We start from the raw sequence: 6,000 nt of genomic DNA on the forward strand, positions 1-6,000 counted from the left end.
ATATAAATAGATAATAGCCGATCTCATACATATATAAGTAGATGATAGCCAATCTGATATATATATAAGTCTATGATTGCCAATCTGATATATATATAAGTCAATGATTGCTGATCTGGTATATATATAAGCCAATGATCGATGATCTGATATATATATAAGCCAATAATTGGTGATTTAGTATATATATATAAGTCAATGTTTGCCAATCTAGTATATATATAAGCTAATGATTAATGATCTGGTATATATATAAGTCATTGATTGCTAATCTAATATATATATAAGTCAATGATTGGTTATCTGGTACATATATAAGCCAATAATTGGTGATCTAGTATATATATATAAGTCAATGATTGCCAATCTGGTATATATATAAGCCAATGATTGCTGATCTGATATATATATAAGTCAATGATCGGCGATCTCGTATATATACAAACTATTGACAGTTCATCTGCTATATATATAAACTAATGACAGTCAATCGGGTATATATATAAGTCAATAATTGTCAATCCAATATAAATATAAGCCAATGACAGCTGATCTGTTATATATATAAGCTGATAACAGCCAATCTCATATATATATAAGCTGGTAATAGTCAATCTGATATATATATAAACTAATGATAGTCAATCTCATATATATATAAGTGGATGATAGCTGATCTCATATATATATAAGCTAATAACTACTGATCTGGTTTATATGTAAACTAATTATTAATAATCAGATCTATATGTAAATCAATGATTGTATATCCAATATATATATAAACTGATAATAACTGATCCAGCCTATATATAAATCAATAGTGGCTAATCTGCTACTTATATAAGTTAATAAAAGCTGATCTATTTTATATATAAATTAATTATAATTAATATAGTATTTATATTAACTAATAATATTTGACTTCTCATCAATATTAGCCAATAGTATTTAATCTCTCACTAATATTAGCCAATAACATTTGATCTCTCACTAATATTAATCAATAATATTTGATCTCTCACTAATATTAACCAATAATATTTGATTTCTCACTAATATTAACCAGTAACATTTGATCTCTCACTAATATTAACTAATAATATTTGATCTCTCACTAATATTAACCAATAATATTTGATTTCTCACTAATATTAACCAGTAATATTTGATCTTTCACTAATATTAGCCAATAGTATTTAATTTATAACTTATATATATTCATAACATTTAATATCCTCTAACTTATACATATTATTATCATAGCATATTAATTCACACTTATCTATACCAAATTCATATTTAATAATATACTATTTATATCTAATAATATCAAGAAATATAACTTAAATACTCTAATCATACTTAATCTTAAAATAATTATATATTCTCATCTCCTTTATAATTGTGTATATATCATTATATATAATACATAAATATATATAAAATATAATAAGTATTACTTAGTTGACTTGTTAATATATATTTTTTATGAATATATAATAATAATTTGGTTTTTATATGAAAAATTGATAAAAAAATATAAAAATTAATTTTTATTTATTCTGTACCTGCTCTTTACATATTTTGATACTTCTATATAATGTGACTAAATTTGCTTTATATGGCAAAATTTTTTAAAAAATTATTACTTAGTAAGAATTTGAACTTTTATTAAGGCAGACATATTTTATTTATTGTCGGAACGGCTTTTTGCCAGTTTAAGGTTCAATATTTTTCCATGCCAAGCTTTTATAACCCTGCTATTTATATAACATGCTGTCTCACACTAAAAATGCCAAGACTTCTCACACTAAATGCATTCAGACTAACCAAAAAAGGAAATTTTTTGCGAAAAAAGCTATTCTTTGTCATTTTTTCCCACGAATTCAATCTTATTGTTTACGTAGATCATTTATGCGAGATTATGCATGATTATGCATGTTATATAACAAGTATAGCCAAAGTTTATCAAATTTTTTCAGTAATGTATTTGTATTGTTTACGTTACGCTAATATACATAATGACATATGTTACACAAACTTTATTTTTTTATATTTTATATATATTCAAATTCTCTTATATATGTCTATATATAATTATGTAAGATTATGCAACATTATGCAACATTATGCAACATTATGCAACATTATGCAACATTATGCAACATTATGCAACATTATGCAACATTATGCAACATTATGCAACATTATGCAACATTATGCAACATTATGCAACATTATGTAACATTATATAAGCTGATAACAACCAATTAATACTATATATAAACTAATTATAGCTGATCTCATATATATATAAGATGTTGACCGCCAATCTTGCATATATATATGTATTTGACGGCTGATCTAGTATAAATATAAGCTGATAACTACTAATTTGATATATATATATAAGCTGTTGACCGCCAATCTGGCATATATATAAGTATTTGATAGCTGATTTAGTATAAATATATGCAAATAACTACCAATTTGATATATATATAAGCTGTTAACCACCAATCTGGCATATATATAAGTGGATGATAGCTGATCTACTATATATATAAGCTGATAATCACATATTTGATATATATATATAAGCTATTGACCGCCAATCTCATACATATATAAGTAGATGATAGCCAATCTAATATATATATAAGTCAATGATTGCCAATCTGGTATATATATAAGCCAATGATTAATGATCTAGTATATATATAAGTCTATGATTGCCAATCTAATATATATATAAGTCAATGATTAGTTATCTGGTATATATATAAGTCAATGATTGGCAATCTGGTATATATATAAGCTAATGATCGGCAATCTGGTATATATATAAGCCAATGATCGGCAATCTGATATATATATAAGCTAATAATTGGTGATCTAGTATATATATAAGCTAATGATCGGCGATCTGATATATATATAAGCCAATAATTGGTGATCTAGTATATATATAAGCTAATGATCGGCAATCTGGTATATATATAAGCCAATAATTGGTGATCTAGTATATATATAAGCTAATGATCGGCGATCTGATATATATATAAGTCAATGATCGGCAATCTGGTATATATATAAGCCAATAATTGGTGATCTAGTATATATATATAAGTCAATGATTGCCAATCTGATATATATATAAGCTAATGATTGGCGATCTGATATATATATAAGCTAATGATCGGCGATCTGATATATATATAAGTCAATGATTAGTTATCTGGTATATATATAAGTCAATGATTGGCAATCTGGTATATATATAAGCTAATGATCGGCGATCTGATATATATATAAGTCAATGATTGGCGATCTGGTATATATATAAGCCAATAATTGGTGATCTAGTATATATATATAAGTCAATGATTGCCGATCTGATATATATATAAGCTAATGATCGGCGATCTGATATATATATAAGCCAATGATCGGTGATCTGATATATATATAAGCCAATAATTGGTGATCTAGTATATATATAAGCTAATGATCGGCAATCTGGTATATATATAAGCCAATAATTGGTGATCTAGTATATATATAAGCTAATGATCGGTAATCTGGTATATATATAAGTCAATGATCGGCGATCTGATATATATATAAGCCAATAATTAGTGATCTAGTATATATATAAGCTAATGATCGGCGATCTGGTATATATATAAGTCAATGATCGGCGATCTGGTATATATATAAGCCAATAATTGGTGATCTAGTATATATATATAAGTCAATGATTGCCGATCTGGTATATATATAAGCTAATGATTGGCAATCTGCTATATATATAAACTAATGACAGTCAATTGAGTATATATATAAGTCAATAATTGTCAGTCCAATATAAATATAAGCCAATGACAGCTGATCTGTTATATATATAAGCTGATAACAGCCAATCTCATATATATATAAGCTGATAATAGTCAATCTGATATATATATAAACTATTGATAGTCAATCTCATATATATATAAGTGGATGATAGCTGATCTCATATATATATAAGCTAATAACTACTGATCTGGTTTATATGTAAACTAATTATTAATAATCAGATCTATATGTAAATCAATGATTGTATATCCAATATATATATAAACTGATAATAACTGATCCAGCCTATATATAAATCAATAGTGGCTAATCTGCTACTTATATAAGTTAATAAAAGCTGATCTATTTTATATATAAATTAATTACAATTAATATAATATTAATATTAACTAATAATATTTGATTTCTCATCAATATTAGCCAATAGTATTTAATCTCTCACTAATATTAGCCAATAACATTTGATCTCTCACTAATATTAACCAATAATATTGATTTCTCACTAATATTAACCAGTAACATTTGATCTCTCACTAATATTAACCAATAATATTTGATCTCTCACTAATATTAACCAATAATATTTGATCTTTCACCAATATTAACCAATAATATTTGATCTCTCACTAATATTAACCAATAATATTTGATCTCTCACTAATATTAGCCAATAGTATTTGATCTCTCACTAATATTAGCCAATAGTATTTAATTTATAACTTATATATATTCATAACATTTAATATCCTCCAACTTATACATATTATTATCATAGCATATTAATTCACACTTATCTATACCAAATTCATATTTAATAATATACTATTTATATCTAATAATATCAAGAAATATAACTTAAATACTCTAATCATACTTAATCTTAAAATAATTATATATTCTCATCTCCTTTATAATTGTGTATATATCATTATATATAATACATAAATATATATAAAATATAATAAGTATTACTTAGTTGACTTGTTAATATATATTTTTTATGAATATATAATAATAATTTGGTTTTTATATGAAAAATTGATAAAAAAATATAAAAATTAATTTTTATTTATTCTGTACCTGCTCTTTACATATTTTGATACTTCTATATAATGTGACTAAATTTGCTTTATATGGCAAAATTTTTTAAAAAATTATTACTTAGTAAGAATTTGAACTTTTATTAAGGCAGACATATTTTATTTATTGTCGGAACGGCTTTTTGCCAGTTTAAGGTTCAATATTTTTCCATGCCAAGCTTTTATAACCCTGCTATTTATATAACATGCTGTCTCACACTAAAAATGCCAAGACTTCTCACACTAAATGCATTCAGACTAACCAAAAAAGGAAATTTTTTGCGAAAAAAGCTATTCTTTGTCATTTTTTCCCACGAATTCAATCTTATTGTTTACGTAGATCATTTATGCGAGATTATGCATGATTATGCATGTTATATAACAAGTATAGCCAAAGTTTATCAAATTTTTTCAGTAATGTATTTGTATTGTTTACGTTACGCTAATATACATAATGACATATGTTACACAAACTTTATTTTTTTATATTTTATATATATTCAAATTCTCTTATATATGTCTATATATAATTATGTAAGATTATGCAACATTATGCAACATTATGCAACATTATGCAACATTATGCAACATTATGCAACATTATGCAACATTATGCAACATTATGTAACATTATATAAGCTGATAACAACCAATTAATACTATATATAAACTAATTATAGCTGATCTCATATATATATAAGATGTTGACCGCCAATCTTGCATATATATAAGTATTTGACGGCTGATCTAGTATAAATATAAGCTGATAACTACTAATTTGATATATATATATAAGCTGTTGACCGCCAATCTGGCATATATATAAGTATTTGATAGCTGATTTAGTATAAATATATGCAAATAACTACCAATTTGATATATATATAAGCTGTTAACCACCAATCTGGCATATATATAAGTGGATGATAGCTGATCTACTATATATATAAGCTGATAATCACATATTTGATATATATATATAAGCTATTGACCGCCAATCTCATACATATATAAGTAGATGATAGCCAATCTAATATATATATAAGTCAATGATTGC

The sequence above is a fragment of the Phycomyces blakesleeanus genome, assembly GCF_001638985.1.
Source record: "Phycomyces blakesleeanus NRRL 1555(-) unplaced genomic scaffold PHYBLscaffold_13, whole genome shotgun sequence".
Lineage (NCBI taxonomy): Eukaryota > Fungi > Mucoromycota > Mucoromycetes > Mucorales > Phycomycetaceae > Phycomyces > Phycomyces blakesleeanus.